General features: G+C 47.5%; 51 non-coding genes and 23 pseudogenes across 51 annotated transcripts; all 74 read right to left on the minus strand.

Moving 5' to 3' along the window:
• Positions 1 to 166: 166 nt before the first annotated feature.
• LOC138457178 (5S ribosomal RNA) lies at positions 167 to 275 on the minus strand (annotated as a pseudogene).
• A 106-nt stretch (positions 276 to 381) lies between these two features.
• On the minus strand, positions 382 to 500 carry LOC138464217 (5S ribosomal RNA). The gene has a single exon (XR_011266799.1). It is a non-coding gene; the product is annotated as a 5S ribosomal RNA (ribosomal RNA).
• Positions 501 to 606: 106 nt separating this feature from the next.
• Positions 607 to 725, minus strand: LOC138462211 (5S ribosomal RNA). Its single transcript, XR_011264814.1, has one exon. It is a non-coding gene; the product is annotated as a 5S ribosomal RNA (ribosomal RNA).
• A 107-nt stretch (positions 726 to 832) lies between these two features.
• Positions 833 to 951, minus strand: LOC138463164 (5S ribosomal RNA). The gene has a single exon (XR_011265751.1). It is a non-coding gene; the product is annotated as a 5S ribosomal RNA (ribosomal RNA).
• A 106-nt stretch (positions 952 to 1,057) lies between these two features.
• Positions 1,058 to 1,166, minus strand: LOC138456124 (5S ribosomal RNA; annotated as a pseudogene).
• A 106-nt stretch (positions 1,167 to 1,272) lies between these two features.
• LOC138454846 (5S ribosomal RNA) lies at positions 1,273 to 1,391 on the minus strand. The gene has a single exon (XR_011261502.1). It is a non-coding gene; the product is annotated as a 5S ribosomal RNA (ribosomal RNA).
• A 106-nt stretch (positions 1,392 to 1,497) lies between these two features.
• On the minus strand, positions 1,498 to 1,616 carry LOC138462212 (5S ribosomal RNA). Its single transcript, XR_011264815.1, has one exon. It is a non-coding gene; the product is annotated as a 5S ribosomal RNA (ribosomal RNA).
• A 106-nt stretch (positions 1,617 to 1,722) lies between these two features.
• Positions 1,723 to 1,841, minus strand: LOC138463165 (5S ribosomal RNA). Its single transcript, XR_011265752.1, has one exon. It is a non-coding gene; the product is annotated as a 5S ribosomal RNA (ribosomal RNA).
• A 106-nt stretch (positions 1,842 to 1,947) lies between these two features.
• LOC138463645 (5S ribosomal RNA) lies at positions 1,948 to 2,066 on the minus strand. The gene has a single exon (XR_011266231.1). It is a non-coding gene; the product is annotated as a 5S ribosomal RNA (ribosomal RNA).
• Positions 2,067 to 2,529: 463 nt separating this feature from the next.
• LOC138459758 (5S ribosomal RNA) lies at positions 2,530 to 2,633 on the minus strand (annotated as a pseudogene).
• Positions 2,634 to 2,739: 106 nt separating this feature from the next.
• LOC138464244 (5S ribosomal RNA) lies at positions 2,740 to 2,858 on the minus strand. Its single transcript, XR_011266825.1, has one exon. It is a non-coding gene; the product is annotated as a 5S ribosomal RNA (ribosomal RNA).
• Positions 2,859 to 2,964: 106 nt separating this feature from the next.
• Positions 2,965 to 3,083, minus strand: LOC138464245 (5S ribosomal RNA). The gene has a single exon (XR_011266827.1). It is a non-coding gene; the product is annotated as a 5S ribosomal RNA (ribosomal RNA).
• Positions 3,084 to 3,189: 106 nt separating this feature from the next.
• LOC138462677 (5S ribosomal RNA) lies at positions 3,190 to 3,308 on the minus strand. The gene has a single exon (XR_011265272.1). It is a non-coding gene; the product is annotated as a 5S ribosomal RNA (ribosomal RNA).
• A 106-nt stretch (positions 3,309 to 3,414) lies between these two features.
• LOC138456097 (5S ribosomal RNA) lies at positions 3,415 to 3,533 on the minus strand. Its single transcript, XR_011262063.1, has one exon. It is a non-coding gene; the product is annotated as a 5S ribosomal RNA (ribosomal RNA).
• A 106-nt stretch (positions 3,534 to 3,639) lies between these two features.
• Positions 3,640 to 3,758, minus strand: LOC138455715 (5S ribosomal RNA; annotated as a pseudogene).
• A 106-nt stretch (positions 3,759 to 3,864) lies between these two features.
• LOC138458808 (5S ribosomal RNA) lies at positions 3,865 to 3,973 on the minus strand (annotated as a pseudogene).
• A 106-nt stretch (positions 3,974 to 4,079) lies between these two features.
• Positions 4,080 to 4,198, minus strand: LOC138463672 (5S ribosomal RNA). The gene has a single exon (XR_011266259.1). It is a non-coding gene; the product is annotated as a 5S ribosomal RNA (ribosomal RNA).
• Positions 4,199 to 4,661: 463 nt separating this feature from the next.
• LOC138459551 (5S ribosomal RNA) lies at positions 4,662 to 4,770 on the minus strand (annotated as a pseudogene).
• A 106-nt stretch (positions 4,771 to 4,876) lies between these two features.
• On the minus strand, positions 4,877 to 4,995 carry LOC138454695 (5S ribosomal RNA). The gene has a single exon (XR_011261361.1). It is a non-coding gene; the product is annotated as a 5S ribosomal RNA (ribosomal RNA).
• A 106-nt stretch (positions 4,996 to 5,101) lies between these two features.
• Positions 5,102 to 5,220, minus strand: LOC138456109 (5S ribosomal RNA). Its single transcript, XR_011262065.1, has one exon. It is a non-coding gene; the product is annotated as a 5S ribosomal RNA (ribosomal RNA).
• Positions 5,221 to 5,326: 106 nt separating this feature from the next.
• LOC138458463 (5S ribosomal RNA) lies at positions 5,327 to 5,445 on the minus strand. Its single transcript, XR_011262420.1, has one exon. It is a non-coding gene; the product is annotated as a 5S ribosomal RNA (ribosomal RNA).
• A 666-nt stretch (positions 5,446 to 6,111) lies between these two features.
• Positions 6,112 to 6,230, minus strand: LOC138463252 (5S ribosomal RNA). Its single transcript, XR_011265839.1, has one exon. It is a non-coding gene; the product is annotated as a 5S ribosomal RNA (ribosomal RNA).
• A 106-nt stretch (positions 6,231 to 6,336) lies between these two features.
• LOC138463265 (5S ribosomal RNA) lies at positions 6,337 to 6,455 on the minus strand. Its single transcript, XR_011265852.1, has one exon. It is a non-coding gene; the product is annotated as a 5S ribosomal RNA (ribosomal RNA).
• Positions 6,456 to 6,561: 106 nt separating this feature from the next.
• Positions 6,562 to 6,680, minus strand: LOC138462691 (5S ribosomal RNA). The gene has a single exon (XR_011265286.1). It is a non-coding gene; the product is annotated as a 5S ribosomal RNA (ribosomal RNA).
• Positions 6,681 to 7,143: 463 nt separating this feature from the next.
• On the minus strand, positions 7,144 to 7,252 carry LOC138457179 (5S ribosomal RNA; annotated as a pseudogene).
• A 106-nt stretch (positions 7,253 to 7,358) lies between these two features.
• LOC138458969 (5S ribosomal RNA) lies at positions 7,359 to 7,467 on the minus strand (annotated as a pseudogene).
• A 106-nt stretch (positions 7,468 to 7,573) lies between these two features.
• On the minus strand, positions 7,574 to 7,692 carry LOC138462213 (5S ribosomal RNA). The gene has a single exon (XR_011264817.1). It is a non-coding gene; the product is annotated as a 5S ribosomal RNA (ribosomal RNA).
• A 106-nt stretch (positions 7,693 to 7,798) lies between these two features.
• LOC138456121 (5S ribosomal RNA) lies at positions 7,799 to 7,917 on the minus strand. The gene has a single exon (XR_011262066.1). It is a non-coding gene; the product is annotated as a 5S ribosomal RNA (ribosomal RNA).
• A 106-nt stretch (positions 7,918 to 8,023) lies between these two features.
• On the minus strand, positions 8,024 to 8,142 carry LOC138462214 (5S ribosomal RNA). Its single transcript, XR_011264818.1, has one exon. It is a non-coding gene; the product is annotated as a 5S ribosomal RNA (ribosomal RNA).
• A 106-nt stretch (positions 8,143 to 8,248) lies between these two features.
• On the minus strand, positions 8,249 to 8,367 carry LOC138463673 (5S ribosomal RNA). Its single transcript, XR_011266260.1, has one exon. It is a non-coding gene; the product is annotated as a 5S ribosomal RNA (ribosomal RNA).
• A 463-nt stretch (positions 8,368 to 8,830) lies between these two features.
• On the minus strand, positions 8,831 to 8,938 carry LOC138459120 (5S ribosomal RNA; annotated as a pseudogene).
• Positions 8,939 to 9,044: 106 nt separating this feature from the next.
• LOC138464246 (5S ribosomal RNA) lies at positions 9,045 to 9,163 on the minus strand. Its single transcript, XR_011266828.1, has one exon. It is a non-coding gene; the product is annotated as a 5S ribosomal RNA (ribosomal RNA).
• Positions 9,164 to 9,269: 106 nt separating this feature from the next.
• Positions 9,270 to 9,388, minus strand: LOC138455981 (5S ribosomal RNA; annotated as a pseudogene).
• Positions 9,389 to 9,494: 106 nt separating this feature from the next.
• LOC138461545 (5S ribosomal RNA) lies at positions 9,495 to 9,613 on the minus strand. Its single transcript, XR_011264160.1, has one exon. It is a non-coding gene; the product is annotated as a 5S ribosomal RNA (ribosomal RNA).
• A 463-nt stretch (positions 9,614 to 10,076) lies between these two features.
• LOC138457857 (5S ribosomal RNA) lies at positions 10,077 to 10,185 on the minus strand (annotated as a pseudogene).
• A 106-nt stretch (positions 10,186 to 10,291) lies between these two features.
• LOC138463674 (5S ribosomal RNA) lies at positions 10,292 to 10,410 on the minus strand. The gene has a single exon (XR_011266261.1). It is a non-coding gene; the product is annotated as a 5S ribosomal RNA (ribosomal RNA).
• A 463-nt stretch (positions 10,411 to 10,873) lies between these two features.
• LOC138459553 (5S ribosomal RNA) lies at positions 10,874 to 10,982 on the minus strand (annotated as a pseudogene).
• Positions 10,983 to 11,088: 106 nt separating this feature from the next.
• LOC138454696 (5S ribosomal RNA) lies at positions 11,089 to 11,207 on the minus strand. The gene has a single exon (XR_011261362.1). It is a non-coding gene; the product is annotated as a 5S ribosomal RNA (ribosomal RNA).
• A 106-nt stretch (positions 11,208 to 11,313) lies between these two features.
• On the minus strand, positions 11,314 to 11,432 carry LOC138463676 (5S ribosomal RNA). The gene has a single exon (XR_011266262.1). It is a non-coding gene; the product is annotated as a 5S ribosomal RNA (ribosomal RNA).
• A 463-nt stretch (positions 11,433 to 11,895) lies between these two features.
• LOC138459554 (5S ribosomal RNA) lies at positions 11,896 to 12,004 on the minus strand (annotated as a pseudogene).
• A 106-nt stretch (positions 12,005 to 12,110) lies between these two features.
• On the minus strand, positions 12,111 to 12,229 carry LOC138455757 (5S ribosomal RNA; annotated as a pseudogene).
• Positions 12,230 to 12,335: 106 nt separating this feature from the next.
• Positions 12,336 to 12,454, minus strand: LOC138456133 (5S ribosomal RNA). The gene has a single exon (XR_011262067.1). It is a non-coding gene; the product is annotated as a 5S ribosomal RNA (ribosomal RNA).
• A 106-nt stretch (positions 12,455 to 12,560) lies between these two features.
• On the minus strand, positions 12,561 to 12,679 carry LOC138458475 (5S ribosomal RNA). The gene has a single exon (XR_011262422.1). It is a non-coding gene; the product is annotated as a 5S ribosomal RNA (ribosomal RNA).
• A 666-nt stretch (positions 12,680 to 13,345) lies between these two features.
• LOC138463277 (5S ribosomal RNA) lies at positions 13,346 to 13,464 on the minus strand. The gene has a single exon (XR_011265864.1). It is a non-coding gene; the product is annotated as a 5S ribosomal RNA (ribosomal RNA).
• A 106-nt stretch (positions 13,465 to 13,570) lies between these two features.
• On the minus strand, positions 13,571 to 13,689 carry LOC138463289 (5S ribosomal RNA). Its single transcript, XR_011265876.1, has one exon. It is a non-coding gene; the product is annotated as a 5S ribosomal RNA (ribosomal RNA).
• Positions 13,690 to 13,795: 106 nt separating this feature from the next.
• LOC138462692 (5S ribosomal RNA) lies at positions 13,796 to 13,914 on the minus strand. Its single transcript, XR_011265287.1, has one exon. It is a non-coding gene; the product is annotated as a 5S ribosomal RNA (ribosomal RNA).
• Positions 13,915 to 14,377: 463 nt separating this feature from the next.
• On the minus strand, positions 14,378 to 14,486 carry LOC138457180 (5S ribosomal RNA; annotated as a pseudogene).
• Positions 14,487 to 14,592: 106 nt separating this feature from the next.
• Positions 14,593 to 14,711, minus strand: LOC138463302 (5S ribosomal RNA). Its single transcript, XR_011265888.1, has one exon. It is a non-coding gene; the product is annotated as a 5S ribosomal RNA (ribosomal RNA).
• A 106-nt stretch (positions 14,712 to 14,817) lies between these two features.
• On the minus strand, positions 14,818 to 14,936 carry LOC138465272 (5S ribosomal RNA). Its single transcript, XR_011267845.1, has one exon. It is a non-coding gene; the product is annotated as a 5S ribosomal RNA (ribosomal RNA).
• Positions 14,937 to 15,399: 463 nt separating this feature from the next.
• On the minus strand, positions 15,400 to 15,508 carry LOC138459555 (5S ribosomal RNA; annotated as a pseudogene).
• A 106-nt stretch (positions 15,509 to 15,614) lies between these two features.
• LOC138454697 (5S ribosomal RNA) lies at positions 15,615 to 15,733 on the minus strand. Its single transcript, XR_011261363.1, has one exon. It is a non-coding gene; the product is annotated as a 5S ribosomal RNA (ribosomal RNA).
• Positions 15,734 to 15,839: 106 nt separating this feature from the next.
• On the minus strand, positions 15,840 to 15,958 carry LOC138456144 (5S ribosomal RNA). Its single transcript, XR_011262068.1, has one exon. It is a non-coding gene; the product is annotated as a 5S ribosomal RNA (ribosomal RNA).
• Positions 15,959 to 16,064: 106 nt separating this feature from the next.
• Positions 16,065 to 16,173, minus strand: LOC138458970 (5S ribosomal RNA; annotated as a pseudogene).
• A 106-nt stretch (positions 16,174 to 16,279) lies between these two features.
• Positions 16,280 to 16,398, minus strand: LOC138462215 (5S ribosomal RNA). The gene has a single exon (XR_011264819.1). It is a non-coding gene; the product is annotated as a 5S ribosomal RNA (ribosomal RNA).
• A 106-nt stretch (positions 16,399 to 16,504) lies between these two features.
• Positions 16,505 to 16,623, minus strand: LOC138456156 (5S ribosomal RNA). The gene has a single exon (XR_011262069.1). It is a non-coding gene; the product is annotated as a 5S ribosomal RNA (ribosomal RNA).
• A 106-nt stretch (positions 16,624 to 16,729) lies between these two features.
• On the minus strand, positions 16,730 to 16,848 carry LOC138453855 (5S ribosomal RNA). The gene has a single exon (XR_011260557.1). It is a non-coding gene; the product is annotated as a 5S ribosomal RNA (ribosomal RNA).
• A 106-nt stretch (positions 16,849 to 16,954) lies between these two features.
• On the minus strand, positions 16,955 to 17,073 carry LOC138463677 (5S ribosomal RNA). Its single transcript, XR_011266263.1, has one exon. It is a non-coding gene; the product is annotated as a 5S ribosomal RNA (ribosomal RNA).
• Positions 17,074 to 17,536: 463 nt separating this feature from the next.
• LOC138457182 (5S ribosomal RNA) lies at positions 17,537 to 17,645 on the minus strand (annotated as a pseudogene).
• Positions 17,646 to 17,751: 106 nt separating this feature from the next.
• LOC138464248 (5S ribosomal RNA) lies at positions 17,752 to 17,870 on the minus strand. The gene has a single exon (XR_011266830.1). It is a non-coding gene; the product is annotated as a 5S ribosomal RNA (ribosomal RNA).
• Positions 17,871 to 17,976: 106 nt separating this feature from the next.
• On the minus strand, positions 17,977 to 18,095 carry LOC138455397 (5S ribosomal RNA; annotated as a pseudogene).
• Positions 18,096 to 18,201: 106 nt separating this feature from the next.
• Positions 18,202 to 18,320, minus strand: LOC138461546 (5S ribosomal RNA). The gene has a single exon (XR_011264161.1). It is a non-coding gene; the product is annotated as a 5S ribosomal RNA (ribosomal RNA).
• Positions 18,321 to 18,783: 463 nt separating this feature from the next.
• Positions 18,784 to 18,892, minus strand: LOC138457858 (5S ribosomal RNA; annotated as a pseudogene).
• Positions 18,893 to 18,997: 105 nt separating this feature from the next.
• Positions 18,998 to 19,116, minus strand: LOC138463052 (5S ribosomal RNA). The gene has a single exon (XR_011265639.1). It is a non-coding gene; the product is annotated as a 5S ribosomal RNA (ribosomal RNA).
• Positions 19,117 to 19,222: 106 nt separating this feature from the next.
• On the minus strand, positions 19,223 to 19,341 carry LOC138463187 (5S ribosomal RNA). Its single transcript, XR_011265774.1, has one exon. It is a non-coding gene; the product is annotated as a 5S ribosomal RNA (ribosomal RNA).
• A 106-nt stretch (positions 19,342 to 19,447) lies between these two features.
• LOC138456167 (5S ribosomal RNA) lies at positions 19,448 to 19,566 on the minus strand. The gene has a single exon (XR_011262070.1). It is a non-coding gene; the product is annotated as a 5S ribosomal RNA (ribosomal RNA).
• Positions 19,567 to 19,672: 106 nt separating this feature from the next.
• LOC138455812 (5S ribosomal RNA) lies at positions 19,673 to 19,791 on the minus strand (annotated as a pseudogene).
• A 106-nt stretch (positions 19,792 to 19,897) lies between these two features.
• Positions 19,898 to 20,006, minus strand: LOC138458809 (5S ribosomal RNA; annotated as a pseudogene).
• Positions 20,007 to 20,112: 106 nt separating this feature from the next.
• LOC138458487 (5S ribosomal RNA) lies at positions 20,113 to 20,231 on the minus strand. The gene has a single exon (XR_011262425.1). It is a non-coding gene; the product is annotated as a 5S ribosomal RNA (ribosomal RNA).
• A 453-nt stretch (positions 20,232 to 20,684) lies between these two features.
• On the minus strand, positions 20,685 to 20,793 carry LOC138457183 (5S ribosomal RNA; annotated as a pseudogene).
• Positions 20,794 to 20,899: 106 nt separating this feature from the next.
• On the minus strand, positions 20,900 to 21,018 carry LOC138454537 (5S ribosomal RNA). Its single transcript, XR_011261210.1, has one exon. It is a non-coding gene; the product is annotated as a 5S ribosomal RNA (ribosomal RNA).
• Positions 21,019 to 21,124: 106 nt separating this feature from the next.
• LOC138464249 (5S ribosomal RNA) lies at positions 21,125 to 21,243 on the minus strand. Its single transcript, XR_011266831.1, has one exon. It is a non-coding gene; the product is annotated as a 5S ribosomal RNA (ribosomal RNA).
• A 106-nt stretch (positions 21,244 to 21,349) lies between these two features.
• LOC138462418 (5S ribosomal RNA) lies at positions 21,350 to 21,468 on the minus strand. Its single transcript, XR_011265015.1, has one exon. It is a non-coding gene; the product is annotated as a 5S ribosomal RNA (ribosomal RNA).
• Positions 21,469 to 21,574: 106 nt separating this feature from the next.
• Positions 21,575 to 21,693, minus strand: LOC138456178 (5S ribosomal RNA). The gene has a single exon (XR_011262071.1). It is a non-coding gene; the product is annotated as a 5S ribosomal RNA (ribosomal RNA).
• Positions 21,694 to 21,799: 106 nt separating this feature from the next.
• On the minus strand, positions 21,800 to 21,918 carry LOC138454011 (5S ribosomal RNA). Its single transcript, XR_011260707.1, has one exon. It is a non-coding gene; the product is annotated as a 5S ribosomal RNA (ribosomal RNA).
• Between the last annotated feature and the right edge of the window lie 86 nt (positions 21,919 to 22,004).

The following is a 22,004-nucleotide window of genomic DNA, read 5'->3' on the forward strand; positions in this document are numbered from 1 at the left end:
CATGAACACACTACCTGTATGCTAATTCTATGTAAAAAGGTAGCTCCAGCCCTCATGATGTTGTCCAACATTTCCGCTATAAAACGGGATACAATTATTTTGGAAACATACCAAATTTGAAAAATAATTGAGAAGTTGCGCAATTACTAATCATGGAGCACAAAAAAGCCTACAGCACCTGGTATTCCCAGGCAGTCTCCCATCCAGGTACTAACTAGGCCCGACCCTGCTTAGCTTCCGAGATCGGGCGCATTCAGTGTGGTGTGGCCGTAGGCTCTGGGCCTAGTGAGTTTTGTACTTTTAAGCATCTAGTCGGCTAGACCTTGCAGTTTTGAAAGGCAATTGTGAAATGGCTCACTTCCTGAACTTGGAGCACAAAAAAGCCTACAGCACCTGGTATTCCCAGGCGGTCTCCCATCCAGGTACTAACGAGGCCCGACACTGCTTAGCTTCCGAGACCAGACGAGATCGGGCGCATTCAGTGTGGTGTGGCCGTAGGCTCTGGGCCTTGTGAGTTTTGTACTTTTAAGCATCTAGTCGGCTAGACCTTGCAGTTTTGAAAGGCAATTGTGAAATGGCTCACTTCCTGAACTTGGAGCACAAAAAAGCCTACAGCACCTGGTATTCCCAGGCGGTCTCCCATCCAGGTACTAACGAGGCCCGACACTGCTTAGCTTCCGAGATCAGACGAGATCGGGCGCATTCAGTGTGGTGTGGCCGTAGGCTCTGGGCCTTGTGAGTTTTGTACTTTTAAGCATCTAGTCGGCTAGACCTTGCAGTTTTGAAAGGCAATTGAGAAATGGCTCACTTCCTGAACTTGGAGTACAAAAAAAGCCTACAGCACCTGGTATTCCCAGGCGGTCTCCCATCCAGGTACTAACTAGGACCGACACTGCTTAGCTTCTGAGATCAGACGAGATCAGGCGCATTCAGTGTGGTGTGGCCGTAGGCTCTGGGCCTAGTGAGTTTTGTACTTTTAAGCATCTAGTCGGCTAGACCTTGCAGTTTTGAAAGGCAATTGTGAAATGGCTCACTTCCTGAACTTGGAGCACAAAAAAGCCTACAGCACCTGGTATTCCCAGGCGGTCTCCCATCCAGGTACTAACTAGGCCCGACCCTGCTTAGCTTCCGAGATCGGGCGCATTCAGTGTGGTGTGGCCGTAGGCTCTGGGCCTAGTGAGTTTTGTACTTTTAAGCATCTAGTCGGCTAGACCTTGCAGTTTTGAAAGGCAATTGTGAAATGGCTCACTTCCTGAACTTGGAGCACAAAAAAGCCTACAGCACCTGGTATTCCCAGGCGGTCTCCCATCCAGGTACTAACGAGGCCTGACACTGCTTAGCTTCCGAGACCAGACGAGATCGGGCGCATTCAGTGTGGTGTGGCCGTAGGCTCTGGGCCTTGTGAGTTTTGTACTTTTAAGCATCTAGTCGGCTAGACCTTGCAGTTTTGAAAGGCAATTGTGAAATGGCTCACTTCCTGAACTTGGAGCACAAAAAAGCCTACAGCACCTGGTATTCCCAGGCGGTCTCCCATCCAGGTACTAACGAGGCCCGACACTGCTTAGCTTCCGAGATCAGACGAGATCGGGCGCATTCAGTGTGGTGTGGCCGTAGGCTCTGGGCCTTGTGAGTTTTGTACTTTTAAGCATCTAGTCGGCTAGACCTTGCAGTTTTGAAAGGCAATTGAGAAATGGCTCACTTCCTGAACTTGGAGTACAAAAAAGCCTACAGCACCTGGTATTCCCAGGCGGTCTCCCATCCAGGTACTAACTAGGACCGACACTGCTTAGCTTCTGAGATCAGACGAGATCAGGCGCATTCAGTGTGGTGTGGCCGTAGGCTCTGGGCCTAGTGAGTTTTGTACTTTTAAGCATCTAGTCGGCTAGACCTTGCAGTTTTGAAAGGCAATTGTGAAATGGCTCACTTCCTGAACTTGGAGCACAAAAAAGCCTACAGCACCTGGTATTCCCAGGCGGTCTCCCATCCAGGTACTAACTAGGCCTGACACTGCTTAACTTCCGAGATCAGATGAGATCGGGTGCATTCAGTGTGGTGTGGCCGTAGGCTCTAGGAATGCTAAGAATATTACTCTTATGCATTTGCATTTAGTAAGCTAAGCCATGCAGCCACTTGCAACATGATACCACGCTCATCGCTCGATCAGGCTCGATCAGGCGAGATATATAAGACTGGTGGGCCCATTCAGGACTCCTATGTCTGGTAGGATAACTTTAATTCATCCATCCTGTGTCTGTTGCAGGGAGGTGGAGAGAACAATCAACACAATAATGGTTTTCTTTCATGCCTCTTGAAGGACTCAATATTCTCTGTACTGCATTACATGTGAAAGTCGATTTATTACCCATGAACACACTACCTGTATGCTAATTCTATGTAAAAAGGTAGCTCCAGCCCTCATGATGTTGTCCAACATTTCCGCTATAAAACGGGATACAATTATTTTGGAAACATACCAAATTTGAAAAATAATTGAGAAGTTGCGCAATTACTAATCATGGAGCACAAAAAAGCCTACAGCACCTGGTATTCCCAGGCAGTCTCCCATCCAGGTACTAACTAGGCCCGACCCTGCTTAGCTTCTCGGGCGCATTCAGTGTGGTGTGGCCGTAGGCTCTGGGCCTAGTGAGTTTTGTACTTTTAAGCATCTAGTCGGCTAGACCTTGCAGTTTTGAAAGGCAATTGTGAAATGGCTCACTTCCTGAACTTGGAGTACAAAAAAGCCTACAGCACCTGGTATTCCCAGGTGGTCTCCCATCCAGGTACTAACTAGGCCCGACACTGCTTAGCTTCTGAGATCAGACGAGATCGGGCGCAATCAGTGTGGTGTGGCCGTAGGCTCTGGGCCTAGTGAGTTTTGTACTTTTAAGCATCTAGTCGGCTAGACCTTGCAGTTTTGAAAGGCAATTGTGAAATGGCTCACTTCCTGAACTTGGAGTACAAAAAAGCCTACAGCACCTGGTATTCCCAGGTGGTCTCCCATCCAGGTACTAACTAGGCCCGACACTGCTTAGCTTCTGAGATCAGACGAGATCGGGCGCAATCAGTGTGGTGTGGCCGTAGGCTCTGGGCCTAGTGAGTTTTGTACTTTTAAGCATCTAGTCAGCTAGACCTTGCAGTTTTGAAAGGCAATTGAGAAATGGCTCACTTCCTGAACTTGGAGCACAAAAATGCCTACAGCACCCGGTATTCCCAGGCGGTCTCCCATCCAGGTACTAACAAGGCCCGACACTGCTTAGCTTCCGAGATCAGACGAGATCGGGCGCATTCAGTGTGGTGTGGCCGTAGGCTCTGGGCCTTGTGAGTTTTGTACTTTTAAGCATCTAGTCGGCTAGACCTTGCAGTTTTGAAAGGCAATTGAGAAATGGCTCACTTCCTGAACTTGGAGTACAAAAAAGCCTACAGCACCTGGTATTCCCAGGCGGTCTCCCATCCAGGTACTAACTAGGCCCGACACTGCTTAGCTTCTGAGATCAGACGAGATCAGGCGCATTCAGTGTGGTGTGGCCGTAGGCTCTGGGCCTAGTGAGTTTTGTACTTTTAAGCATCTAGTCGGCTAGACCTTGCAGTTTTGAAAGGCAATTGTGAAATGGCTCACTTCCTGAACTTGGAGCACAAAAAAACCTACAGCACCTGGTATTCCCAGGTGGTCTCCCATCCAGGTACTAACTAGGCCCGACACTGCTTAGTTTCCGAGATCAGACGAGATCGGGCGCAATCAGTGTGGTGTGTCCGTAGTCTCTGGGCCTAGTGAGTTTTGTACTTTTAAGCATCTAGTCAGCTAGACCTTGCAGTTTTGAATGGCAATTGAGAAATGGCTCACTTCCTGAACTTGGAGCACAAAAAAGCCTACAGCACCTGGTATTCCCAGGCGGTCTCCCATCCAGGTACTAACGAGGCCCGACACAGCTTAGCTTCCGAGATCAGACGCATTCAGTGTGGTGTGGCCGTAGGCTCTGGGCCTTGTGAGTTTTGTACTTTTAAGCATCTAGTCGGCTAGACCTTGCAGTTTTAAAAGGCAATTGAGAAAGGGCTCACTTCCTGAACTTGGAGCACAAAAAAGCCTACAGCACCTGGTATTCCCAGGCGGTCTCCCATCCAGGTACTAACTAGGCCTGACACTGCTTAACTTCCAAGATCAGACGAGATCGGGTGCATTCAGTGTGGTGTGGCCGTAGGCTCTAGGAAGGCTAAGAATATTACTCTTATGCATTTGCATTTAGTAAGCTAAGCCATGCAGCCACTTGCAACATGATACCACGCTCATCGCTCGATCAGGCTCGATCAGGCGAGATATATAAGACTGGTGGGCCCATTCAGGACTCCTATGTCTGGTAGGATAACTTTAATTCATCCATCCTGTGTCTGTTGCAGGGAGGTGGAGAGAACAATCAACACAATAATGGGTTTCTTTCATGCCTCTTGAAGGACTCAATATTCTCTGTACTGCATTACATGTGAAAGTCGATTTATTACCCATGAACACACTACCTGTATGCTAATTCTATGTAAAAAGGTAGCTCCAGCCCTCATGATGTTGTCCAACATTTCCGCTATAAAACGGGATACAATTATTTTGGAAACATACCAAATTTGAAAAATAATTGAGAAGTTGCGCAATTACTAATCATGGAGCACAAAAAAGCCTACAGCACCTGGTATTCCCAGGCAGTCTCCCATCCAGGTACTAACTAGGCCTGACCCTGCTCAGCTTCCGAGATCGGGCGCATTCAGTGTGGTGTGGCCGTAGGCTCTGGGCCTAGTGAGTTTTGTACTTTTAAGCATCTAGTCGGCTAGACCTTGCAGTTTTGAAACGGAATTGTGAAATGGCTCACTTCCTGAACTTGGAGCACAAAAAAGCCTACAGCACCTGGTATTCCCAGGCGGTCTCCCATCCAGGTACTAACGAGGCCCGACACTGCTTAGCTTCCGAGATCAGACAAGATCGGGCGCATTCAGTGTAGTGTGGCCGTAGGCTCTGGGCCTTGTGAGTTTTGTACTTTTAAGCATCTAGTCGGCTAGACCTTGCAGTTTTGAAAGGCAATTGAGAAATGGCTCACTTCCTGAACTTGGAGTACAAAAAAGCCTACAGCACCTGGTATTCCCAGGCGGTCTCCCATCCAGGTACTAACTAGGCCCGACACTGCTTAGCTTCTGAGATCAGACGAGATCAGGCGCATTCAGTGTGGTGTGGCCGTAGGCTCTGGGCCTAGTGAGTTTTGTACTTTTAAGCATCTAGTCGGCTAGACCTTGCAGTTTTGAAAGGCAATTGAGAAAGGGCTCACTTCCTGAACTTGGAGCACAAAAAAGCCTACAGCACCTGGTATTCCCAGGCGGTCTCCCATCCAGGTACTAACTAGGCCTAACACTGCTTAACTTCCGAGATCAGACGAGATCGGGTGCATTCAGTGTGGTGTGGCCGTAGGCTCTAGGAATGCTAAGAATATTACTCTTATGCATTTGCATTTAGTAAGCTAAGCCATGCAGCCACTTGCAACATGATACCACGCTCATCGCTCGATCAGGCTCGATAAGGCGAGATATATAAGACTGGTGGGCCCATTCAGGACTCCTATGTCTGGTAGGATAACTTTAATTCATCCATCCTGTGTCTGTTGCAGGGAGGTGGAGAGAACAATCAACACAGTAATGGTTTTCTTTCATGCCTCTTGAAGGACTCAATATTCTCTGTACTGCATTACATGTGAAAGTCGATTTATTACCCATGAACACACTACCTGTATGCTAATTCTATGTAAAAAGTTAGCTCCAGCCCTCATGATGTTGTCCAACATTTCCGCTATAAAACGGGATACAATTATTTTGGAAACATACCAAATTTGAAAAATAATTGAGAAGTTGCGCAATTACTAATCATGGAGCACAAAAAAGCCTACAGCACCTGGTATTCCCAGGCAGTCTCCCATCCAGGTACTAACTAGGCCCGACCCTGCTTAGCTTCTGAGATCGGGCGCATGGCCGTAGGCTCTGGGACTAGTGAGTTTTGTACTTTTAAGCATCTAGTCGGCTAGACCTTGCAGTTTTGAAAGGCAATTGTGAAATGGCTCACTTCCTGAACTTGGAGCACAAAAAAGCCTACAGCACCTGGTATTCCCAGGTGGTCTCCCATCCAGGTACTAACTAGGCCCGACACTGCTTAGCTTCTGAGATCAGACGAGATCAGGCGCATTCAGTGTGGTGTGGCCGTAGGCTCTGGGCCTAGTGAGTTTTGTACTTTTAAGCATCTAGTCGGCTAGACCTTGCAGTGTTGAAAGGCAATTGTGAAATGGCTCACTTCCTGAACTTGGAGCACAAAAAAGCCTACAGCACCTGGTATTCCCAGGTGGTCTCCCATCCAGGTACTAACTAGGCCCGACACTGCTTAGCTTCTGAGATCAGACGAGATCAGGCGCATTCAGTGTGGTGTGGCCGTAGGCTCTGGGCCTAGTGAGTTTTGTACTTTTAAGCATCTAGTCGGCTAGACCTTGCAGTTTTAAAAGGCAATTGAGAAAGGGCTCACTTCCTGAACTTGGAGCACAAAAAAGCCTACAGCACCTGGTATTCCCAGGCGGTCTCCCATCCAGGTACTAACTAGGCCTGACACTGCTTAACTTCCGAGATCAGAAGAGATCGGGTGCATTCAGTGTGGTGTGGCCGTAGGCTCTAGGAATGCTAAGAATATTACTCTTATGCATTTGCATTTAGTAAGCTAAGCCATGCAGCCACTTGCAACATGATACCACGCTCATCGCTCGATCAGGCTCGATCAGGCGAGATATATAAGACTGGTGGGCCCATTCAGGACTCCTATGTCTGGTAGGATAACTTTAATTCATCCATCCTGTGTCTGTTGCAGGGAGGTGGAGAGAACAATCAACACAATAATGGTTTTCTTTCATGCCTCTTGAAGGACTCAATATTCTCTGTACTGCATTACATGTGAAAGTCGATTTATTACCCATGAACACACTACCTGTATGCTAATTCTATGTAAAAAGGTAGCTCCAGCCCTCATGATGTTGTCCAACATTTCCGCTATAAAACGGGATACAATTATTTTGGAAACATACCAAATTTGAAAAATAATTGAGAAGTTGCGCAATTACTAATCATGGAGCACAAAAAAGCCTACAGCACCTGGTATTCCCAGGCAGTCTCCCATCCAGGTACTAACTAGGCCCGACCCTGCTTAGCTTCCGAGATCGGGCGCATTCAGTGTGGTGTGGCCGTAGGCTCTGGGTCTAGTGAGTTTTGTACTTTTAAGCATCTAGTCGGCTAGACCTTGCAGTTTCGAAAGGCAATTGTGAAATGGCTCACTTCCTGAACTTGGAGCACAAAAAAGCCTACAGCACCTGGTATTCCCAGGCGGTCTCCCATCCAGGTACTAACGAGGCCCGACACTGCTTAGCTTCCAAGATCAGACGCATTCAGTGTGGTGTGGCCGTAGGCTCTGGGCCTTGTGAGTTTTGTACTTTTAAGCATCTAGTCGGCTAGACCTTGCAGTTTTGAAAGGCAATTGTGAAATGGCTCACTTCCTGAACTTGGAGCACAAAAAAGCCTACAGCACCTGGTATTCCCAGGCGGTCTCCCATCCAGGTACTAACGAGGCCCGACACTGCTTAGCTTCCGAGATCAGACGAGATCGGGCGCATTCAGTGTGGTGTGGCCGTAGGCTCTGGGCCTTGTGAGTTTTGTACTTTTAAGCATCTAGTCGGCTAGACCTTGCAGTTTTGAAAGGCAATTGAGAAATGGCTCACTTCCTGAACTTGGAGTACAAAAAAGCCTACAGCACCTGGTATTCCCAGGCGGTCTCCCATCCAGGTACTAACTAGGCCCGACACTGCTTAGCTTCTGAGATCAGACGAGATCAGGCGCATTCAGTGTGGTGTGGCCGTAGGCTCTGGGCCTAGTGAGTTTTGTACTTTTAAGCATCTAGTCGGCTAGACCTTGCAGTTTTGAAAGGCAATTGTGAAATGGCTCACTTCCTGAACTTGGAGCACAAAAAAGCCTACAGCACCTGGTATTCCCAGGCGGTCTCCCATCCAGGTACTAACGAGGCCCGACACTGCTTAGCTTCCGAGATCAGACGAGATCGGGCGCATTCAGTGTGGTGTGGCCGTAGGCTCTGGGCCTTGTGAGTTTTGTACTTTTAAGCATCTAGTCGGCTAGACCTTGCAGTTTTAAAAGGCAATTGAGAAAGGGCTCACTTCCTGAACTTGGAGCACAAAAAAGCCTACAGCACCTGGTATTCCCAGGCGGTCTCCCATCCAGGTACTAACTAGGCCTGACACTGCTTAACTTCCAAGATCAGACGAGATCGGGTGCATTCAGTGTGGTGTGGCCGTAGGCTCTAGGAATGCTAAGAATATTACTCTTATGCATTTGCATTTAGTAAGCTAAGCCATGCAGCCACTTGCAACATGATACCACGCTCATCGCTCGATCAGGCTCGATCAGGCGAGATATATAAGACTGGTGGGCCTATTCAGGACTCCTATGTCTGGTAGGATAACTTTAATTCATCCATCCTGTGTCTGTTGCAGGGAGGTGGAGAGAACAATCAACACAATAATGGTTTTCTTTCATGCCTCTTGAAGGACTCAATATTCTCTGTACTGCATTACATGTGAAAGTCGATTTATTACCCATGAACACACTACCTGTATGCTAATTCTATGTAAAAAGGTAGCTCCAGCCCTCATGATGTTGTCCAACATTTCCGCTATAAAACGGGATACAATTATTTTGGAAACATACCAAATTTGAAAAATAATTGAGAAGTTGCGCAATTACTAATCATGGAGCACAAAAAAGCCTACAGCACCTGGTATTCCCAGGCAGTCTCCCATCCAGGTACTAACTAGGCCCGACCTGCTTAGCTTCCGAGATCGGGCGCATTCAGTGTGGTGTGGCCGTAGGCTCTGGGGCTAGTGAGTTTTGTACTTTTAAGCATCTAGTCGGCTAGACCTTGCAGTTTTGAAAGGCAATTGTGAAATGGCTCACTTCCTGAACTTGGAGTACAAAAAAGCCTACAGCACCTGGTATTCCCAGGTGGTCTCCCATCCAGGTACTAACTAGGCCCGACACTGCTTAGCTTCTGAGATCAGACGAGATCGGGCGCAATCAGTGTGGTGTGGCCGTAGGCTCTGGGCCTAGTGAGTTTTGTACTTTTAAGCATCTAGTCAGCTAGACCTTGCAGTTTTGAAAGGCAATTGAGAAATGGCTCACTTACTGAACTTGGAGCACAAAAAAGCCTACAGCACCTGGTATTCCCAGGCGGTCTCCCATCCAGGTACTAACGAGGCCCGACACTGCTTAGCTTTCGAGATCAGACGAGATGGGGCTCATTCAGTGTGGTGTGGCCGTAGGCTCTGGGCCTTGTGAGTTTTGTACTTTTAAGCATCTAGTCGGCTAGACCTTGCAGTTTTAAAAGGCAATTGAGAAAGGGCTCACTTCCTGAACTTGGAGCACAAAAAAGCCTACAGCACCTGGTATTCCCAGGCGGTCTCCCATCCAGGTACTAACTAGGCCTGACACTGCTTAACTTCCGAGATCAGACGAGATCGGGTGCATTCAGTGTGGTGTGGCCGTAGGCTCTAGGAACGCTAAGAATATTACTCTTATGCATTTGCATTTAGTAAGCTAAGCCATGCAGCCACTTGCAACATGATACCACGCTCATCGCTCGATCAGGCTCGATCAGGCGAGATATATAAGACTGGTGGGCCCATTCAGGACTCCTATGTCTGGTAGGATAACTTTAATTCATCCATCCTGTGTCTGTTGCAGGGAGGTGGAGAGAACAATCAACACAATAATGGTTTTCTTTCATGCCTCTTGAAGGACTCAATATTCTCTGTACTGCATTACATGTGAAAGTCGATTTATTACCCATGAACACACTACCTGTATGCTAATTCTATGTAAAAAGGTAGCTCCAGCCCTCATGATGTTGTCCAACATTTCCGCTATAAAACGGGATACAGTTATTTTGGAAACATACCAAATTTGAAAAATAATTGAGAAGTTGCGCAATTACTAATCATGGAGCACAAAAAAGCCTACAGCACCTGGTATTCCCAGGCAGTCTCCCATCCAGGTACTAACTAGGCCCGACCCTGCTTAGCTTCCGAGATCGGGCACATTCAGTGTGGTGTGGCCGTAGGCTCTGGGCCTTGTGAGTTTTGTACTTTTAAGCATCTAGTCGGCTAGACCTTGCAGTTTTAAAAGGCAATTGAGAAAGGGCTCACTTCCTGAACTTGGAGCACAAAAAAGCCTACAGCACCTGGTATTCCCAGGCGGTCTCCCATCCAGGTACTAACTAGGCCTGACACTGCTTAACTTCCAAGATCAGACGAGATCGGGTGCATTCAGTGTGGTGTGGCCGTAGGCTCTAGGAATGCTAAGAATATTACTCTTATGCATTTGCATTTAGTAAGCTAAGCCATGCAGCCACTTGCAACATGATACCACGCTCATCGCTCGATCAGGCTCGATCAGGCGAGATATATAAGACTGGTGGGCCCATTCAGGACTCCTATGTCTGGTAGGATAACTTTAATTCATCCATCCTGTGTCTGTTGCAGGGAGGTGGAGAGAACAATCAACACAATAATGGGTTTCTTTCATGCCTCTTGAAGGACTCAATATTCTCTGTACTGCATTACATGTGAAAGTCGATTTATTACCCATGAACACACTACCTGTATGCTAATTCTATGTAAAAAGGTAGCTCCAGCCCTCATGATGTTGTCCAACATTTCCGCTATAAAACGGGATACAATTATTTTGGAAACATACCAAATTTGAAAAATAATTGAGAAGTTGCGCAATTACTAATCATGGAGCACAAAAAAGCCTACAGCACCTGGTATTCCCAGGCAGTCTCCCATCCAGGTACTAACTAGGCCTGACCCTGCTCAGCTTCCGAGATCGGGCGCATTCAGTGTGGTGTGGCCGTAGGCTCTGGGCCTAGTGAGTTTTGTACTTTTAAGCATCTAGTCGGCTAGACCTTGCAGTTTTGAAACGGAATTGTGAAATGGCTCACTTCCTGAACTTGGAGCACAAAAAAGCCTACAGCACCTGGTATTCCCAGGCGGTCTCCCATCCAGGTACTAACGAGGCCCGACACTGCTTAGCTTCCGAGATCAGACAAGATCGGGCGCATTCAGTGTAGTGTGGCCGTAGGCTCTGGGCCTTGTGAGTTTTGTACTTTTAAGCATCTAGTCGGCTAGACCTTGCAGTTTTAAAAGGCAATTGAGAAAGGGCTCACTTCCTGAACTTGGAGCACAAAAAAGCCTACAGCACCTGGTATTCCCAGGCGGTCTCCCATCCAGGTACTAACTAGGCCTGACACTGCTTAACTTCCAAGATCAGACGAGATCGGGTGCATTCAGTGTGGTGTGGCCGTAGGCTCTAGGAATGCTAAGAATATTACTCTTATGCATTTGCATTTAGTAAGCTAAGCCATGCAGCCACTTGCAACATGATACCACGCTCATCGCTCGATCAGGCTCGATCAGGCGAGATATATAAGACTGGTGGGCCCATTCAGGACTCCTATGTCTGGTAGGATAACTTTAATTCATCCATCCTGTGTCTGTTGCAGGGAGGTGGAGAGAACAATCAACACAATAATGGGTTTCTTTCATGCCTCTTGAAGGACTCAATATTCTCTGTACTGCATTACATGTGAAAGTCGATTTATTACCCATGAACACACTACCTGTATGCTAATTCTATGTAAAAAGGTAGCTCCAGCCCTCATGATGTTGTCCAACATTTCCGCTATAAAACGGGATACAATTATTTTGGAAACATACCAAATTTGAAAAATAATTGAGAAGTTGCGCAATTACTAATCATGGAGCACAAAAAAGCCTACAGCACCTGGTATTCCCAGGCAGTCTCCCATCCAGGTACTAACTAGGCCTGACCCTGCTCAGCTTCCGAGATCGGGCGCATTCAGTGTGGTGTGGCCGTAGGCTCTGGGCCTAGTGAGTTTTGTACTTTTAAGCATCTAGTCGGCTAGACCTTGCAGTTTTGAAACGGAATTGTGAAATGGCTCACTTCCTGAACTTGGAGCACAAAAAAGCCTACAGCACCTGGTATTCCCAGGCCGTCTCCCATCCAGGTACTAACGAGGCCCGACACTGCTTAGCTTCCGAGATCAGACAAGATCGGGCGCATTCAGTGTAGTGTGGCCGTAGGCTCTGGGCCTTGTGAGTTTTGTACTTTTAAGCATCTAGTCGGCTAGACCTTGCAGTTTTGAAAGGCAATTGAGAAATGGCTCACTTCCTGAACTTGGAGTACAAAAAAGCCTACAGCACCTGGTATTCCCAGGCGGTCTCCCATCCAGGTACTAACTAGGCCCGACACTGCTTAGCTTCTGAGATCAGACGAGATCAGGCGCATTCAGTGTGGTGTGGCCGTAGGCTCTGGGCCTAGTGAGTTTTGTACTTTTAAGCATCTAGTCGGCTAGACCTTGCAGTTTTGAAAGGCAATTGAGAAAGGGCTCACTTCCTGAACTTGGAGCACAAAAAAGCCTACAGCACCTGGTATTCCCAGGCGGTCTCCCATCCAGGTACTAACTAGGCCTAACACTGCTTAACTTCCGAGATCAGACGAGATCGGGTGCATTCAGTGTGGTGTGGCCGTAGGCTCTAGGAATGCTAAGAATATTACTCTTATGCATTTGCATTTAGTAAGCTAAGCCATGCAGCCACTTGCAACATGATACCACGCTCATCGCTCGATCAGGCTCGATCAGGCGAGATATATAAGACTGGTGGGCCCATTCAAGACTCCTATGTCTGGTAGGATAACTTTAATTCATCCATCCTGTGTCTGTTGCAGGGAGGTGGAGAGAACAATCAACACAGTAATGGTTTTCTTTCATGCCTCTTGAAGGACTCAATATTCTCTGTACTGCATTACATGTGAAAGTCGATTTATTACCCATGAACACACTACCTGTATGCTAATTCTATGTAAAAAGGTAGCTCCAGCCCTCATGATGTTGTCCAACATTTCCGCTATAAAACGGGATACAATTATTTTGGAAACATACCAAATTTGAAAAATAATTGAGAAGTTGCGCAATTACTAATCATGGAGCACAAAAAAGCCTACAGCACCTGGTATTCCCAGGCAGTCTCCCATCCAGGTACTAACTAGGCCCGACCCTGCTTAGCTTCCGAGATCGGGCGCATGGCCGTAGGCTCTGGGACTAGTGAGTTTTGTACTTTTAAGCATCTAGTCGGCTAGACCTTGCAGTTTTGAAAGGCAATTGTGAAATGGCTCACTTCCTGAACTTGGAGCACAAAAAAGCCTACAGCACCTGGTATTCCCAGGTGGTCTCCCATCCAGGTACTAACTAGGCCCGACACTGCTTAGCTTCTGAGATCAGACGAGATCAGGCGCATTCAGTGTGGTGTGGCCGTAGGCTCTGGGCCTAGTGAGTTTTGTACTTTTAAGCATCTAGTCGGCTAGACCTTGCAGTGTTGAAAGGCAATTGTGAAATGGCTCACTTCCTGAACTTGGAGCACAAAAAAGCCTACAGCACCTGGTATTCCCAGGTGGTCTCCCATCCAGGTACTAACTAGGCCCGACACTGCTTAGCTTCTGAGATCAGACGAGATCAGGCGCATTCAGTGTGGTGTGGCCGTAGGCTCTGGGCCTAGTGAGTTTTGTACTTTTAAGCATCTAGTCGGCTAGACCTTGCAGTTTTAAAAGGCAATTGAGAAAGGGCTCACTTCCTGAACTTGGAGCACAAAAAAGCCTACAGCACCTGGTATTCCCAGGCGGTCTCCCATCCAGGTACTAACTAGGCCTGACACTGCTTAACTTCCGAGATCAGAAGAGATCGGGTGCATTCAGTGTGGTGTGGCCGTAGGCTCTAGGAATGCTAAGAATATTACTCTTATGCATTTGCATTTAGTAAGCTAAGCCATGCAGCCACTTGCAACATGATACCACGCTCATCGCTCGATCAGGCTCGATCAGGCGAGATATATAAGACTGGTGGGCCCATTCAGGACTCCTATGTCTGGTAGGATAACTTTAATTCATCCATCCTGTGTCTGTTGCAGGGAGGTGGAGAGAACAATCAACACAATAATGGTTTTCTTTCATGCCTCTTGAAGGACTCAATATTCTCTGTACTGCATTACATGTGAAAGTCGATTTATTACCCATGAACACACTACCTGTATGCTAATTCTATGTAAAAAGGTAGCTCCAGCCCTCATGATGTTGTCCAACATTTCCGCTATAAAACGGGATACAATTATTTTGGAAACATACCAAATTTGAAAAATAATTGAGAAGTTGCGCAATTACTAATCATGGAGCACAAAAAAGCCTACAGCACCTGGTATTCCCAGGCAGTCTCCCATCCAGGTACTAACTAGGCCCGACCCTGCTTAGCTTCCGAGATCGGGCGCATTCAGTGTGGTGTGGCCGTAGGCTCTGGGCCTAGTGAGTTTTGTACTTTTAAGCATCTAGTCGGCTAGACCTTGCAGTTTTGAAAGTGAATTGTGAAATGGCTCACTTCCTGAACTTGGAGCACAAAAAAGCCTACAGCACCTGGTATTCCCAGGTGGTCTCCCATCCAGGTACTAACTAGGCCCGACACTGCTTAGCTTCTGAGATCAGACGAGATCAGGCGCATTCAGTGTGGTGTGGCCGTAGGCTCTGGGCCTAGTGAGTTTTGTACTTTTAAGCATCTAGTCGGCTAGACCTTGCAGTTTTAAAAGGCAATTGAGAAAGGGCTCACTTCCTGAACTTGGAGCACAAAAAAGCCTACAGCACCTGGTATTCCCAGGCGGTCTCCCATCCAGGTACTAACTAGGCCTGACACTGCTTAACTTCCGAGATCAGACGAGATTGGGTGCATTCAGTGTGGTGTGGCCGTAGGCTCTAGGAATGCTAAGAATATTACTCTTATGCATTTGCATTTAGTAAGCTAAGCCATGCAGCCACTTGCAACATGATACCACGCTCATCGCTCGATCAGGCTCGATCAGGCGAGATATATAAGACTGGTGGGCCCATTCAGGACTCCTATGTCTGGTAGGATAACTTTAATTCATCCATCCTGTGTCTGTTGCAGGGAGGTGGAGAGAACAATCAACACAATAATGGTTTTCTTTCATGCCTCTTGAAGGACTCAATATTCTCTGTACTGCATTACATGTGAAAGTCGATTTATTACCCATGAACACACTACCTGTATGCTAATTCTATGTAAAAAGGTAGCTCCAGCCCTCATGATGTTGTCCAACATTTCCGCTATAAAACGGGATACAATTATTTTGGAAACATACCAAATTTGAAAAATAATTGAGAAGTTGCGCAATTACTAATCATGGAGCACAAAAAAGCCTACAGCACCTGGTATTCCCAGGCAGTCTCCCATCCAGGTACTAACTAGGCCTGACCCTGCTCAGCTTCCGAGATCGGGCGCATTCAGTGTGGTGTGGCCGTAGGCTCTGGGCCTAGTGAGTTTTGTACTTTTAAGCATCTAGTCGGCTAGACCTTGCAGTTTTGAAACGGAATTGTGAAATGGCTCACTTCCTGAACTTGGAGCACAAAAAAGCCTACAGCACCTGGTATTCCCAGGCGGTCTCCCATCCAGGTACTAACGAGGCCCGACACTGCTTAGCTTCCGAGATCAGACAAGATCGGGCGCATTCAGTGTAGTGTGGCCGTAGGCTCTGGGCCTTGTGAGTTTTGTACTTTTAAGCATCTAGTCGGCTAGACCTTGCAGTTTTGAAAGGCAATTGAGAAATGGCTCACTTCCTGAACTTGGAGTACAAAAAAGCCTACAGCACCTGGTATTCCCAGGCGGTCTCCCATCCAGGTACTAACTAGGCCCGACACTGCTTAGCTTCTGAGATCAGACGAGATCAGGCGCATTCAGTGTGGTGTGGCCGTAGGCTCTGGGCCTAGTGAGTTTTGTACTTTTAAGCATCTAGTCGGCTAGACCTTGCAGTTTTGAAAGGCAATTGAGAAAGGGCTCACTTCCTGAACTTGGAGCACAAAAAAGCCTACAGCACCTGGTATTCCCAGGCGGTCTCCCATCCAGGTACTAACGAGGCCCGACACTGCTTAGCTTCCAAGATCAGACGCATTCAGTGTGGTGTGGCCGTAGGCTCTGGGCCTTGTGAGTTTTGTACTTTTAAGCATCTAGTCGGCTAGACCTTGCAGTTTTGAAAGGCAATTGTGAAATGGCTCACTTCCTGAACTTGGAGCACAAAAAAGCCTACAGCACCTGGTATTCCCAGGCGGTCTCCCATCCAGGTACTAACGAGGCCCGACACTGCTTAGCTTCCGAGATCAGACGAGATCGGGCGCATTCAGTGTGGTGTGGCCGTAGGCTCTGGGCCTTGTGAGTTTTGTACTTTTAAGCATCTAGTCGGCTAGACCTTGCAGTTTTGAAAGGCAATTGAGAAATGGCTCACTTCCTGAACTTGGAGTACAAAAAAGCCTACAGCACCTGGTATTCCCAGGCGGTCTCCCATCCAGGTACTAACTAGGCCCGACACTGCTTAGCTTCTGAGATCAGACGAGATCAGGCGCATTCAGTGTGGTGTGGCCGTAGGCTCTGGGCCTAGTGAGTTTTGTACTTTTAAGCATCTAGTCGGCTAGACCTTGCAGTTTTGAAAGGCAATTGTGAAATGGCTCACTTCCTGAACTTGGAGCACAAAAAAGCCTACAGCACCTGGTATTCCCAGGCGGTCTCCCATCCAGGTACTAACGAGGCCCGACACTGCTTAGTTTCCGAGATCAGACGAGATCGGGCGCATTCAGTGTGGTGTGGCCGTAGGCTCTGGGCCTTGTGAGTTTTGTACTTTTAAGCATCTAGTCGGCTAGACCTTGCAGTTTTAAAAGGCAATTGAGAAAGGGCTCACTTCCTGAACTTGGAGCACAAAAAAGCCTACAGCACCTGGTATTCCCAGGCGGTCTCCCATCCAGGTACTAACTAGGCCTGACACTGCTTAACTTCCAAGATCAGACGAGATCGGGTGCATTCAGTGTGGTGTGGCCGTAGGCTCTAGGAATGCTAAGAATATTACTCTTATGCATTTGCATTTAGTAAGCTAAGCCATGCAGCCACTTGCAACATGATACCACGCTCATCGCTCGATCAGGCTCGATCAGGCGAGATATATAAGACTGGTGGGCCTATTCAGGACTCCTATGTCTGGTAGGATAACTTTAATTCATCCATCCTGTGTCTGTTGCAGGGAGGTGGAGAGAACAATCAACACAATAATGGTTTTCTTTCATGCCTCTTGAAGGACTCAATATTCTCTGTACTGCATTACATGTGAAAGTCGATTTATTACCCATGAACACACTACCTGTATGCTAATTCTATGTAAAAAGGTAGCTCCAGCCCTCATGATGTTGTCCAACATTTCCGCTATAAAACGGGATACAATTATTTTGGAAACATACCAAATTTGAAAAATAATTGAGAAGTTGCGCAATTACTAATCATGGAGCACAAAAAAGCCTACAGCACCTGGTATTCCCAGGCAGTCTCCCATCCAGGTACTAACTAGGCCCGACCCTGCTTAGCTTCCGAGATCGGGCGCATTCAGTGTGGTGTGGCCGTAGGCTCTGGGGCTAGTGAGTTTTGTACTTTTAAGCATCTAGTCGGCTAGACCTTGCAGTTTTGAAAGGCAATTGTGAAATGGCTCACTTCCTGAACTTGGAGTACAAAAAAGCCTACAGCACCTGGTATTCCCAGGTGGTCTCCCATCCAGGTACTAACTAGGCCCGACACTGCTTAGCTTCTGAGATCAGACGAGATCGGGCGCAATCAGTGTGGTGTGGCCGTAGGCTCTGGGCCTAGTGAGTTTTGTACTTTTAAGCATCTAGTCAGCTAGACCTTGCAGTTTTGAAAGGCAATTGAGAAATGGCTCACTTACTGAACTTGGAGCACAAAAAAGCCTACAGCACCTGGTATTCCCAGGCGGTCTCCCATCCAGGTACTAACGAGGCCCGACACTGCTTAGCTTTCGAGATCAGACGAGATGGGGCGCATTCAGTGTGGTGTGGCCGTAGGCTCTGGGCCTTGTGAGTTTTGTACTTTTAAGCATCTAGTCGGCTAGACCTTGCAGTTTTAAAAGGCAATTGAGAAAGGGCTCACTTCCTGAACTTGGAGCACAAAAAAGCCTACAGCACCTGGTATTCCCAGGCGGTCTCCCATCCAGGTACTAACTAGGCCTGACACTGCTTAACTTCCGAGATCAGACGAGATCGGGTGCATTCAGTGTGGTGTGGCCGTAGGCTCTAGGAACGCTAAGAATATTACTCTTATGCATTTGCATTTAGTAAGCTAAGCCATGCAGCCACTTGCAACATGATACCACGCTCATCGCTCGATCAGGCTCGATCAGGCGAGATATATAAGACTGGTGGGCCCATTCAGGACTCCTATGTCTGGTAGGATAACTTTAATTCATCCATCCTGTGTCTGTTGCAGGGAGGTGGAGAGAACAATCAACACAATAATGGTTTTCTTTCATGCCTCTTGAAGGACTCAATATTCTCTGTACTGCATTACATGTGAAAGTCGATTTATTACCCATGAACACACTACCTGTATGCTAATTCTATGTAAAAAGGTAGCTCCAGCCCTCATGATGTTGTCCAACATTTCCGCTATAAAACGGGATACAATTATTTTGGAAACATACCAAATTTGAAAAATAATTGAGAAGTTGCGCAATTACTAATCATGGAGCACAAAAAAGCCTACAGCACCTGGTATTCCCAGGCAGTCTCCCATCCAGGTACTAACTAGGCCCGACCCTGCTTAGCTTCCGAGATCGGGCACATTCAGTGTGGTGTGGCCGTAGGCTCTGGGCCTAGTGAGTTTTGTACTTTTAAGCATCTAGTCGGCTAGACCTTGCAGTTTTGAAAGGCAATTGTGAAATGGCTCACTTCCTGAACTTGGAGTACAAAAAGCCTACAGCACCTGGTATTCCCAGGTGATCTCCCATCCAGGTACTAACTAGGCCCGACACTGCTTAGCTTCCGAGATCAGACGAGATCGGGCGCAATCAGTGTGGTGTGGCCGTAGGCTCTGGGCCTAGTGAGTTTTGTACTTTTAAGCATCTAGTCAGCTAGACCTTGCAGTTTTGAAAGGCAATTGAGAAATGGCTCACTTCCTGAACTTGGAGCACAAAAAAGCCTACAGCACCTGGTATTCCCAGGCGGTCTCCCATCCAGGTACTAACAAGGCCCGACACTGCTTAGCTTCCGAGATCAGACGAGATCGGGCGCATTCAGTGTGATGTGGCCGTAGGCTCTGGGCCTTGTGAGTTTTGTACTTTTAAGCATCTAGTCGGCTAGACCTTGCAGTTTTGAAAGGCAATTGAGAAATGGCTCACTTCCTGAACTTGGAGTACAAAAAAGCCTACAGCACCTGGTATTCCCAGGCGGTCTCCCATCCAGGTACTAACTAGGCCCGACACTGCTTAGCTTCTGAGATCAGACGAGATCAGGCGCATTCAGTGTGGTGTGGCCGTAGGCTCTGGGCCTAGTGAGTTTTGTACTTTTAAGCATCTAGTCGGCTAGACCTTGCAGTTTTGAAAGGCAATTGTGAAATGGCTCACTTCCTGAACTTGGAGCACAAAAAAGCCTACAGCACCTGGTATTCCCAGGTGGTCTCCCATCCAGGTACTAACTAGGCCCGACACTGCTTAGCTTGCGAGATCAGACGAGATCGGGCACAATCAGTGTGGTGTGTCCGTAGTCTCTGGGCCTAGTGAGTTTTGTACTTTTAAGCATCTAGTCAGCTAGACCTTGCAGTTTTGAATGGCAATTGAGAAATGGCTCACTTCCTGAACTTGGAGCACAAAAAAGCCTACAGCACCTGGTATTCCCAGGCGGTCTCCCATCCAGGTACTAACGAGGCCCGACACAGCTTAGCTTCCGAGATCAGACGCATTCAGTGTGGTGTGGCCGTAGGCTCTGGGCCTTGTGAGTTTTGTACTTTTAAGCATCTAGTCGGCTAGACCTTGCAGTTTTGAAAGGCAATTGTGAAATGGCTCACTTCCTGAACTTGGAGCACAAAAAAGCCTACAGCACCTGGTATTCCCAGGCGGTCTCCCATCCAGGTACTAACTAGGCCTAACACTGCTTAACTTCCGAGATCAGACGAGATCGGGTGCATTCAGTGTGGTGTGGCCGTAGGCTCTAGAAATGCTAAGAATATTACTCTTATGCATTTGCATTTAGTAAGCTAAGCCATGCAGCCACTTGCAACATGATACCACGCTCATCGCTCGATCAGGCGAGATATATAAGACTGGTGGGCCCATTCAGGACTCCTATGTCTGGTAGGATAACTTTAATTCATCCATCCTGTGTCTGTTGCAGGGAGGTGGAGAGAACAATCAACACAATAATGGTTTTCTTTCATGCCTCTTGAAGGACTCAATATTCTCTGTACTGCATTACATGTGAAAGTCGATTTATTACCCATGAACACACTACCTGTATGCTAATTCTATGTAAAAAGGTAGCTCCAGCCCTCATGATGTTGTCCAACATTTCCGCTATAAAACGGGATACAATTATTTTGGAAACATACCAAATTTGAAAAATAATTGAGAAGTTGCGCAATTACTAATCATGGAGCACAAAAAAGCCTACAGCACCTGGTATTCCCAGGCAGTCTCCCATCCAGGTACTAACTAGGCCCGACCCTGCTTAGCTTCCGAGATCGGGCGCATTCAGTGTGGTGTGGCCGTAGGCTCTGGGCCTAGTGAGTTTTGTACTTTTAAGCATCTAGTCGGCTAGACCTTGCAGTTTTGAAAGGCAATTGTGAAATGGCTCACTTCCTGAACTTGGAGCACAAAAAAGCCTACAGCACCTGGTATTCCCAGGCGGTCTCCCATCCAGGTACTAACAAGGCCTGACACTGCTTAGCTTCCGAGACCAGACGAGATCGGGCGCATTCAGTGTGGTGTGGCCGTAGGCTCTGGGCCTTGTGAGTTTTGTAATTTTAAGCATCTAGTCGGCTAGACCTTGCAGTTTTGAAAGGCAATTGTGAAATGGCTCACTTCCTGAACTTGGAGCACAAAAAAGCCTACAGCACCTGGTATTCCCAGGTGGTCTCCCATCCAGGTACTAACTAGGCCCGACACTGCTTAGCTTCTGAGATCAGACGAGATCGGGCGCAATCAGTGTGGTGTGGCCGTAGGCTCTGGGCCTAGTGAGTTTTGTACTTTTAAGCATCTAGTCAGCTAGACCTTGCAGTTTTGAAAGGCAATTGAGAAATGGCTCACTTCCTGAACTTGGAGCACAAAAATGCCTACAGCACCCGGTATTCCCAGGCGGTCTCCCATCCAAGTACTAACAAGGCCCGACACTGCTTAGCTTCCGAGATCAGACGAGATCGGGCGCATTCAGTGTGGTGTGGCCGTAGGCTCTGGGCCTTGTGAGTTTTGTACTTTTAAGCATCTAGTCGGCTAGACCTTGCAGTTTTGAAAGGCAATTGAGAAATGGCTCACTTCCTGAACTTGGAGTACAAAAAAGCCTACAGCACCTGGTATTCCCAGGCGGTCTCCCATCCAGGTACTAACTAGGCCCGACACTGCTTAGCTTCTGAGATCAGACGAGATCAGGCGCATTCAGTGTGGTGTGGCCGTAGGCTCTGGGCCTAGTGAGTTTTGTACTTTTAAGCATCTAGTCGGCTAGACCTTGCAGTTTTGAAAGGCAATTGTGAAATGGCTCACTTCCTGAACTTGGAGCACAAAAAAACCTACAGCACCTGGTATTCCCAGGTGGTCTCCCATCCAGGTACTAACTAGGCCCGACACTGCTTAGCTTCTGAGATCAGACGAGATCGGGCGCAATCAGTGTGGTGTGGCCGTAGGCTCTGGGCCTAGTGAGTTTTGTACTTTTAAGCATCTAGTCAGCTAGACCTTGCAGTTTTGAAAGGCAATTGAGAAATGGCTCACTTC

This window comes from Ambystoma mexicanum, chromosome 4p, assembly GCF_040938575.1.
Source record: "Ambystoma mexicanum isolate Mex_15411 chromosome 4p, UKY_AmexF1_1, whole genome shotgun sequence".
Classification (NCBI taxonomy): domain Eukaryota; kingdom Metazoa; phylum Chordata; class Amphibia; order Caudata; family Ambystomatidae; genus Ambystoma; species Ambystoma mexicanum.